This window comes from Aotus nancymaae, unplaced genomic scaffold, assembly GCF_030222135.1.
Source record: "Aotus nancymaae isolate 86718 unplaced genomic scaffold, 86718_ANA_hifiasm-v0.15.2.pri h1tg000076l, whole genome shotgun sequence".
In the NCBI taxonomy this organism is placed as follows: Eukaryota; Metazoa; Chordata; class Mammalia; order Primates; family Aotidae; genus Aotus; species Aotus nancymaae.
The window spans coordinates 23,891,262-23,902,385 of record NW_026988491.1 but is presented as its reverse complement, the minus strand read 5'-3'; positions in this window follow the sequence as shown (position 1 = coordinate 23,902,385).

The following is an 11,124-nucleotide window of genomic DNA, read 5'->3' as shown; positions in this document are numbered from 1 at the left end:
GACAGGGGGCAGGTTCATGGGGTGCAGGACAGCAAGCAGGAGCCCGCCGGTGCTCGGGTCAGGAAGCGGCTGGAGCCAGGGCAGCAGAAGCCCGAGAGCGCTAAGGGAGCGGGCTGGGAGGGGTGGGGGCGGCAGCGGCTCCACGCTGCGGCGGCCCTGATTCTGTCTTAGGTTCCACGGTGGAAAGGGATTTGGAACTTGTGATCATAGCTGGGACTGCCAGATTTAGTGGATAAAAATACGAAATTGCATGGGACTGGCCGGGCGCGGTGGCTCAAGCCTGTAATCCCCAGCACTTTGGGAGGCTGAGGTGGGCAGATTACCTGAAGTCAGGAGTTCGAGACCATCCTGGCCAATATGGTGAAACCCCATCTCTACTAAAAATACCAAGTTAGCCAGGCGTGGTAGTTCGCACCTGTAATCCCAGCTACCCAGGAGGCTGAGGCAGGAGAATCACTTGAATCCAGGAACCGGAGGTTGCAGTGAGCTGAGATGGGGCCATTCAGGCTGGGCAACAAAAGCGAATCTGTCTAAATAAGAGTGTGTATGTGTGTGCATATATGTATATATATATTAGTTTGTTTCAGAGACAGAGTCTTGCTCTGTCTCTGGAGTGCAGTGGTTTGATGTCAGCTCACTACAGCCTGACTCTTCCAGGCTCAAGGGCTCCTTCCACCTCGGCCTCACGAGTAGCTGGGATTACAGGCATCAACCACTGTGCCTGGCCTAAATGTTTGCCATCTTTATTTCAAATACTTGTTAAAATGCTGTTGATACTCTTCAGGACAAAAGCAAAGATCACCCCCTGCAGAAATTTGGGAACTACGTACAGAGCTTTACAGAGCAGAGGCCACGCCACAGCTGAGCCCTGGCTGCTGACCAGGGAGTGGAGCTCTGTCTGAGCGGACTGAGGAGCAAGGAAACCAGGCAGGGAGGGGAGAGGCCTGGCGGAGCCAGACTTCAGCTGCCGTCTTGTATGGTGGCACATCTTGTGGCCACAGGTTGTAGACTCCATTTCTGGAAGGTTCAGGTACAGCACAAGATTCTGCTTGTCTCCTTGGCTATGTCCGTGCCTGAGGTGCCATGAGGCCAACGGACGTCACTCAAGTTCATGGCCAGCCAAACTCCCACAGAGAAGAATCCCACACGGAGGATCAGGCTCCTCTGGAAATCCTTCCTATCTGTGGCAAAGCTGCAGACACCCCAAAACCAGTCTTCCACCTCATCTGGCATTTCAGGAGCTCCATTTGCTGAGCCAGTGTGCTCATGGCGACCCTTCAAGAAGCCACATGGCACCTCTGGGCTTTGCACCATGTGTGTTCTCTTATAAACTGCTGTTTTTACTGAGCGAAGAGTCTCGCATGCCCCTGATGGTGACAGCATTGGGTTGTTTTGAATGGCTGCCTGGCGCTGTGTAGCCCATTCACACACACCGTCCTGTGGGATTGTGACATAATAAGAAATAGCCAGGTGTGGTGGCTCACGCCTGTAATCCCAGCACTTTGGGAGGCCGAGGTGGGTGGATCACCTGAGGCTGGGAGTTCGAGACCAGCCTGACCAACATGGTGAAACCCCATCCTACTAAAAATACAAAATTAGCCGGGGGTGATGGCACATGCCTGTAATCCCAGCTACTCAGGAGGCTGAGACAGGAGACTTGCTTGAACCCAGGAGGCAGAGGTTGCAGTGAGCCAAGATTGTGCCACTGCACTCCAGCCTGGAAAACAGGAGTGAAACTCCGTCTCAAAAAATAAAAGAAAAAGAAATAGATATTTTATCTCTGCCCCTGGTTCCTAACACAGAGCTCCTAAAACCACTGAAATTCTGGTTTCATCTGACTAGTCATGCCTCTCCTTTATCATATCTTTTATAATAAACATGTTTCTCTGAGTTCTGTGAGCCATTCTTTTTCTTTTTGAGATGGAGTTTCACTCTTGTTGCCAAGGTTGGAGTGCAATGGAGCAATCAATCTTGGCTCACTGCAACCACTGTCTCCTGGGTTTAAGCAATTCTCCTGCCTCAGCCTCCCAAGTAGCTGGGATTACAGGCATGCAACACTACATCTGGCTAATTTTGTATTTTTAGTGGAGATGGGGTTTCACCATGTTGGTCAGGCTGGTCTCCAACTGCTGACCTCAGGTGATCCACCCACCTCGGCCTCCCAAAGTGCTGGGATTACAGGCGTTGGCCACCGTGCCTGGCCCCGAGCCATTCTATTAATAGCAAAGTATCCAACCCAAAGAAGGGGTTGTAGGAATCCCTGAATCACACCTGCCTGATCAGAAGGACCAGAGACGCAGGGAAACTTCAAATATTTATTTATTTTAAATGTTCAAATCTTCCTTTTTTTGTGAGACAGAGTTTTGCCCTGTCGCCCAGGCTCACGCCACTTGAGAGGCTGAGGTGGGAGGAGCCCTTGAGCCTAGGAGAGTCAGGTTGTAGTGAGCCAACATCAAACCACTGCACCCCATAGTTGATGGAGCTTCCGATGATAGTCGATGGTGCGGTGGCACCATCCTCGCTCCCTGCAGCTTTCACTCCCGGCTCAAGTGAGCCCCTCACCTTGGCCTCCCAGATTGCTGGGATTACGAGTGTGTGCCGCTGTGCTTGGCTGCAGTGCAGAATTGTATTGAGATAATTGTAGATTCACATGCAGTTGTGAGAAATAATAGTATAGAGAGATCTCTTGTGTGGTTTGCTCAGTTTTTCCCGAGGGTACCATTTTACAAAACTAGAGTGGAACATCGCAGCCAGGGTGTGGATGTCAAGACAGTCCACAGATCTTATTCAGTCCCTTGGTTTTACGTCTACTCGTTTGTATGTGTATATTAAATTCTGCATGATTTTATCACCAGGCAAGGCCTCTGCGCCCACAGTCACGATGCTGGAGTGCTCCAGTAGCCACAGGATTGCTCATATCATCCATTTATAGCCACACACCTCCTCCCTCCTGTCCCCACCCTGACACGAATCACTGGCAAACATGAATCTGTTCTTTTCTAAAACTGTGTCATTTTAAAATCAGATAGTAGCCTGGGCACGGTGGCTCACACCTGTAATCCCAGCATTTTGGGAGGCTGAGGTGGGTGGATCACCTGAGGTCAGGAGTTTGCGACCAGCCTGGCTAGCATGGTGAAACCCCGTCTCTACTAAAAATACTTGGGAGGCTGAAGTAGAATTGCTTGAACCTGGGAGGCAGAGGTTGCAGTGAACTGAGATCGTGCCATTGCACTCCAGCCTGGGCGACAAGAGTGAAACTCCATCTCAAAAAAAAGAAATCACATGAATGCCAAGTGAAAAAGCAGAAAAAAAAAATCACATAGTAACATTTTGGGATTGGGTATTTTTGCTCAGTATAATTCCTTGGCAATGCTTCACCCTAGGTGTTCCATGTATCAACAGCCTGCTCCTTTTCCATGCCGAGTAGAGCTGCATGGAATGGACGTACTGCGGTGCATTTACCATTCACCTGCTCAGGGACATCTGGGCTGATTTCAGTTTTGGTCTGTTACAAATATAGCTGCTATGAACATTTGTACACAAGTTTTGCTGTGAACAAAAGTCTTTATTTCTCAGGCATGATGGTTCACGTCTGTAATCCCAGCACTTTGGGAGGCCAAGGCAGGCAGATCACGAGGTCAGGAGTTTGAGACCAGCCTGAGCAACATGGTGAAACCCTGCCCCTACTAAAAATACAAAAATTAGCCAGGTGTGGTGGTGGGCACCTGTAATCCCAGCTACTTGGGAGACTGCTGAGGCAGGAAAATTGCTTGCACCCAGGAGGCAGAGGTTGCAGTGAGCCAAAATCGCGCCATTGTGCTACAGCTTGGGCAACAAAGCAAGACTCTCTCTTGTTTTTTTAAAAAAAGAAAGATTTCTACAAATCCTACCTTCCAAGACTCTGTCTCAAAAAAAAAAAAAAAAAGTCTTTATTTCTCAGGGATGAACGCCCAGGAGCACAACTGCTGGGTCTCATGGTAGTTGCATGTTTAGTTTTTGAAGAAACCACCAGGCTGTTTTCCAGAATGGCTGTACCATTTTACATTCCCACCAGCAAAGCATGAGTGGTTCAGCCGCTTCTCAGGTCTTCGCCAGCATTTGGTGGTGGTACTGCTTTTCATGTGAGTCATTTGAATAGATGTGATGTCTTGTGGCACTTTTAGCTTGCATCTCCATAATGGCTAAGGATGCCGGACGTCTTTGCATGTCTTTATTCTGTATGTTCCTTTCATGGAAATGTCTCTTCATACCTTTTGCTGATTTTTCTATTGGATGGCTTATTTATGTTTAATTTTTTACTGTTAGTTTTGAGAGCTTTTTAATATTCTATATGCCAGTCCTTTGTGAGACATGGGGTGTGCAAATGCTTTTTCTCAGTCTGTAGCTTATCTTTTCATCCTCTTAACAGGGTCTTTCACAGAGCAAAAGTTTTTAGTTTTAATGAGGTTCCATTTATCAATATTTTATTTTATGGCTCATGCTTTTGGTATCAAATCTAAGAACATTTTGCCTAGCCCAAGATCACAAAGATTTTCTCCTATGTTTTTTCTAAAAGTTTTATGGCTTCACATTTAGATCCATGGTCAATTCTGGGTGAATTTTTTTTTTTTTTTTGCAATGGTGTCTTGCTCCATCACCCAGGCTGGAGTGCAGTGGCACGATCTTGGCTCACTGCAACCTCCGCCTTCTGGGTTCAAGCGATTCTTCTGCCTCAGCCTCTTGAATAGCTGGAATTACAGGCACCCACCACCACACACAGCTAATTTTGTATTTTTAGTAGAGATGGGGTTTTGTCATGTTGCCCAGGCTGGTCTCGAATCCTGAGCTCAAGCGATCCTCCCACCTCTGCCTCCCAAAGTGCTGGGATTACAGATGTGAGCCACCACACCTGGGAAACTGGCATTTTTACAATTTGAGCCTTCCAGTCCATGAAGATGGTTTATCTCTCCACTTATTTGTATCTTTGATTTCTTTCATCAGCAATTCATAGTTTGTAGCATGTTCTATACATGTTTTCTTAAATTTGCACCTAGCATTTTATTTTAAGCCATTGTAAATTGTGTTATATTTTTAATCTCAGTGTCTCTGTGTTCATTGCTAGTGAGTAGACATATAATTAATTTAAAAAAAATGTTTATCTTGGCCAGGTGTGGTGGCTCACAACTGTAATCCCAGCACTTTGGGAGCCAAGGCGGCAGATCACTTGAGGTCAAGTGTTCGAGACCGGCCTGACCAAGATGGTGAAACCCCATCTCGAACTACAAATTTAAGGAAAAAAAAAACAGTTCCTTGAGAACTACAAATTTAAGAGAAAAAAAAAAAAGAAACCCGATCTCTACTAAAAATACAACAATTAGCTGGGTGTGGTGGCAGACGCCTGCAATCCCAGCTACTCAGGAGGCTGAGGCAGGAGAATTGCTTGAACCCGGGAGGCAGAGGTTGCAGTGAGCCAAGATCATGCCACTGCACTCCAACCTGGGCAACAGAGTGAGACTCTGTCTCAAAAAAAAAAAAAAAAAAAAAGTTTGTCTTGTATCCTGAGACCTTGATGAACTCACTTACTAGATCTAGGAGTATTCTTGGTAGAAACCTTGGTTTATTCTGTGTAGGTAATCATGTCATTTGCTAATAGAGACAGTTTTATTTCATTTTGCAAAGAAAAGTGATTATTTTTTCTTGTCTTGCCTTATTGTGCTGGCTGCTACTTCCAGAACTATGGTGAATAACAGTGGTAAAGAGTAAAATTCTTACCTTGTTCCTGATCTTAGAGGGAAAGCATTCAGTCTTTTACTATTGAATATAACGTTAGCTATAGGTGATTTCTAGATCCTCTTCATAGAGTTAATTCCTGTTTTTTGAGAATTTTCTCATTCCTATTTTTGAGAGGTTTTTTTTTTTTTTTTTGAGACAGTTTTTTTTGCTCTTGTTGACCAGGCTGGAGTGCAATGGCACGATCTTAGCTCACTGCAAGCTCTGCCTCCCGGGTTCAAGCGATTCTCCTGCCTCAGCCTCCTGAGTAGCTGGGATTACAGGAATGCGCCACCACACCTGGCTAATTTTTGTGTTTTTAATAGAGATGGGGATTTTCCATGTTGGTCAGGCTGGTCTCGAACTCCTGACCTTATGATCCACCTGCGTCAGACTCTCAAAGTGCTGGGATTACAGATGTGAGACACCTTGCCCAGCCAAGAGTTTTAAAAAATCATGAATGGGTGTTGAATTTTGTCAAATATCTTTTCTGTATCGATCAGTATGATCACGTGTTTTTCTACTTTAATATGGTTAATATGGTAGGTTACATTGATGTATTTTTGAATATTGAACCAGCCTTGAAGCCTTGGAATAAATCCCACTTCATTATGGTGTATAATTCTTTTTGCCTGGTTGCTTTTGAGAAAATGTTTTACTCTATGACCCAACCTGGAGTGCAGTAGCGTGACCATAGTCGCCTGCAACCCTGAACTCCTGGGCTCAAGCTATCCTCCCAACTCAGCCTCCTGAGTAGCTAGGACTACAGATGTACCACCATGACTGGCTAATTTTTTGTTTTTGTTTTTGGTACAGATAGGGGTTTTGCTATGTTGCCAAGGCTGGGATTCATTTAATCTAAGTTGTCAAATTTCCGTGGAGTTTTTCAGTGTTCCCTTATTATCCTGTTGATGTCTGTTGGGTCTGTGGTCATATCCCCTGTTTCTTTCCTGATATTGATTATTGTTTTCTCTGATTCTTTTCCTTTGTATTAGTCAGGGTTCTTCAGAGAAACAGAACATATATGTATAATACATCCTGTTGGCTCTCTCTATGTGTATCTCTCTCTCTCTCTCTCTCTCTCTCTCTCTCTCTCTCTGTCTCTCTCTCTCTCTCATCTATTATCGAGAGACACACAGAGACAGAGAGAGAAAAATATTGATTTTGCGCAATTGGGGGCCAGGCACAGTAGCTTACGCCTGTTAATCCCAGCACATTGGGAGGCCCAGGCAGGCAGACCGCTTGAGCTCAGCAGTTTGAGACCAGCCTGGGCAACATAGTAAAACCCAGTCTCTACAAAAAACATGACAAATTAGCCAAGGGTGGTGGCATGCACCTGTAGTCCCAGCTCCTTGGGAGACTGAGGTGGGAGGATCGCCTGAGTCTTGGAGGTCCAGCCTGCAGTGAGTTGAGATTATATCACTGTACTCCAGCCTGGGCAACAGAGTGAGACCCTGTCTTAAAAAAAAAAGAAAAGAAAAGAAATTGGCCTATGCAGGTCGGCTACTCCTAAATCTGATGTGGGAGGCTGGAGACTCAGGAAAGGGTTGAAGTTGTAGTCCAAAGGCCGTCTTCTGTGGAACCAGCAAGAGCTGATGTTGCAGAAGAAATCAGAAGGTGGTCCTGATGAGGGAGAATTCTCTTGCTCAGAGGCTATCAGCCTTTGTTTTATTCAGGCCTTTAACTGATTAGAAGAGGCCTGTCCACATTATGAAAGCACTCTGCTTTCCTCAAAGTCTAAGGACTTAAATGTCTCATCAAAAAACACCTTCACAGGAACATCCAGAGTAATGCCTGTGACCCACTCAGGCTGACGCCTGCAATTAACCATCACAGCTCCCTCACTAGCCTATTGATAGCTGTAGTGCCTGGAAGGTCTCTCCTGTTTCATTCCTGACATTGGTCATTGTCTTCTTGGTTTTCCTTTGTTAGTCTTGCCTGAGGTTGTCACTTTTATTGATCTATTTGAAGAACGAACTCTGTTTCATTGATTTTCTCTACTGTTTTTCTGTTTTCAATTTCACTAAAATCTGCTCTTACCTGTATTTTTCCTTCCTTCTGCTTTGAATTCATTTTGCTCCTGTTCTAGGTTCTTCAGGTGAGACCTTAGATTATTCACTCAAGGTTTTTCCTCTTATTCTAAGACATGTAATTAGTGCCATAGATTTCTCTCTCAGTACTGCTTTTGCTGTGTCCTACAATTTTTGATGTGTTGTATTTTAATTTCAATTTAGTTCAATATTTTTTCTTTTTTTTTTTCTGAGACAGGGTCCCACTTTGTCTCCTAGGCTGGAGTGTAGTGGCGTGATCTCGGCTCACTGCAATTTCCACCTCCGGGGCTTAGGCAATTTCCACCTCCACCTCCACCTCCCCAGTAGCTGGGGCCACAGGCACCCACCACAATGCCTGGCAAGTTTTTTGCATTTTTTGTAGACACAGGGTTTTGCCATGTTGCCCAGACTGGTCTCAAACCTCTGGACTCAAGTGATCCTTCTGCCTCAGCTTCCCAAAGTGTTGGAATTATAGGCATGAGGCACAGCACCTGGCCTTTTTTTTTTTTTTTTTTTTGAGATAGTCTTACTACGTTGCCCAGGTTGGCCTTGAACTCCCAGGCTCAGCTGATGCTCTTACCTCAGCCTTCCAAATAGTTGGAACTACACCCGTGTGCCACCATGCCAGCCCTATTTTGATTTCCTTTTTTGAGATGGAGTATTGCTCTGTCACCAGACTGGAGTGCAGTGGCACAACCTCACTGCAACCTCTGCCTCCCGGGTTCAAGCGAGTCCCCTGCCTCAGCCACCCTAGTAGCTGGGACTACAGGTGTGTGCCACCATGCCTGGCTTATTTTTTTATATTTTTTAGTAGAGGCAGGGTTTCACCATGTTGGCCAGGATGGTCTCGATCTTCTGACTTCGTGATCCTCCCGCCTCGGCCTCCCAAAGTGCTGGGATTACAGGCATGAGCCATCGCACCCAGCCTAGGTTTTTTAAATAGTCCCACAGGTCCCCGAGCCTATGCTCAATCAAGGTTTTTTCATCTTTTGCTCAGATTGTGTCACTTCTGTTGTTCTGTCTTCCAGGTCATGGATTCTTTCCTCCGTCATGTTCATTCTGCTCTTGAGCCCCTCTAGTGAGTTTTTATTTTGGCTTATTGTACTTTTCAACTCTATAATTTCCATCTAGTTCTTTGCTTTTCTTTTTGAGACAGTCTCTCACTGTCACCCAGGCTGGAGTGCCACGGTTGGATCATGACTCACTGCAGCCTCAGCCTCCGGCCTCAGGCGATCCTCTTGCCTCAGCTCCTCCCCACCCCTCCCCACCCCCCACCCTGATTGCATACAACAACAACAACAACAACAACAACTTTTTTTCCTCTTTTTTTCAGTTGCTTGCTGAAGCAGTTTTGCGTGGCTGCTTTGCAGTCGTTTTCAGATGGTCCCAGTGTCTGATTACCTCAGTGTTGGCATCTGTTGCTTGTCTTTTCTTATTTAAGTTATGGGTCTCCTGGCTCTCGGTGTGACTAGTGATTGTTTAATTGTAATCCAGTTTGGTTATTAGCAAACTCTGACTCCTACTTAAACACAGGCAGTCACCCTGTGGAGGTACAGCACATCCTGGCCTACTTTTGTGGGTTGTGGTTCCTACAATAATTTAGTTTATCTACTAGATCTGCTATTTAGGTGTCTACATAGTTAGGCTGGTGCTGCCGGTGGGGATAGAGGTGCCTCTCCAGGCTTCTCCAGGTGCTAGGTAGGGAGTTGGCAGACCTGGTGCCAGCAGGTTCTGGCTCTGCCTCTGCTGATTCCCCTCTGGGAGGGCTGTGGGGCTTCCCCCAGCTACTGGGGAGGCAGAGGGAAGGTGAGGAGGCAGTAGGCCTGGACCCCTTCTGCCACTTGGGGTCAGGAGATGCTGAGCCTGAACTGCCTTCCATTGCTGGGTGGGGATGGGAGGCTCCAGGCTGCCGGGCTTTTTGCAGTCCATGGTCCCCACGGGCCTGCTTTCCTCTTCCCATCGCTCAGAGTCCTGACATTGTCTGCTGTGCTGGTTCTCAGTGCTGAAAGGTGTATTTAGCTGGAGGAGCACAGAGAGATTAGTCCGTTCCATCTCCTCTTGAACTAGAAGTCTCTGGTTTTACTTTTAATTGTTATTTATGTAATTATTTATTCTATGTATTTTAAAATAGCTTCATTGATATATAATTCACAGACATACCACACTGTTTACTGTACATTTAAAATGGACATGCTGGGTGCAGTGGCTCGTGCTTATAATCTCAGCATTTTGGGAGGCTGAGGAGAGAGAAGTGCTTGAGTCCAGGAGTTTGAGATCAGCCTGGGCAAAATAGTGAGACACTGTCTCTACAAAAAATTTTAAAAAGGCCAGGGGTGGTGGCTCATGCCTGCAATCCCAGCACTTTGGGAGGCTGAGGTGGGCAGATCATGAGGTCAGGAGTTCGAGACCAGCCTGGCCAACATAGTGAAACTCTGTCTCTACTAAAAATTAAAAAAAAAAATTAGTCAGGCATGGTGGTGGACACCTGTAATACCAGCTACTTGGAAGACTGAGGCAGGAGAATCACTTGAACCTGGAAGGCGGAGGTTGCAATGAGCTGAGATCGCACCACTGCAATCCAGCCTGGGTGACAGAGAGACTGTCTCTCAAAAAAAAAAATTTAGCCATGTGTGGTGGTGTGGATCTGTAGTCCCAGCTACTCAGGAGGCTGACGTGGGAGGATCCCTTCAGCCCAGGAGTTCAAGTTGCAGTGAGCTATGATTGCATTAGTTGCGATTGACTCCAGCCTAGATAACAGAGTGAGTCCCTGCCTCAAAAAGAAGTTGAATCAAATGTTTTTAGTATATTCTCAGGGTCGTGCGATCCTAGCCGTGGTCAACGTTTTCAGTATAGTCAGTGTTGTGTGATCCTAGCCTCGGTCAACGTTTTCAGTGTATTTGCAGGGTCATGCGATCCTAGCCGAGGCCAACATTTTCAGTGTATTCTCAGGGTCATGCGATCCTAACAGTAGTCAATTTCAGAACATTTTCATCACTCCCCCAATGAAACCTCACACCCATTGGCAGTCACTCCCTTCCCCTCCCCGAGAGCCTTGGCAGCCATATTTGCTTATTCTGGGCATTTCATGTAGATGGAATTGTGACAATATGTGATCTTTTGTGTGTGCACAATGTTTTCAAGGGTTATTCATGATGCGGCACGTGTCAAGACTTTGTTTTTACTGGCAAATAATATACCATTTATGTATATACTATATTATCCATTCATTACCTGTTTTCACTTTTTGGCTATTAGGAATACATACCACTGCTATGAATCTTCACATAGAAGTTTCTGTGTGGACACATATGTTCATTGCTTGGGT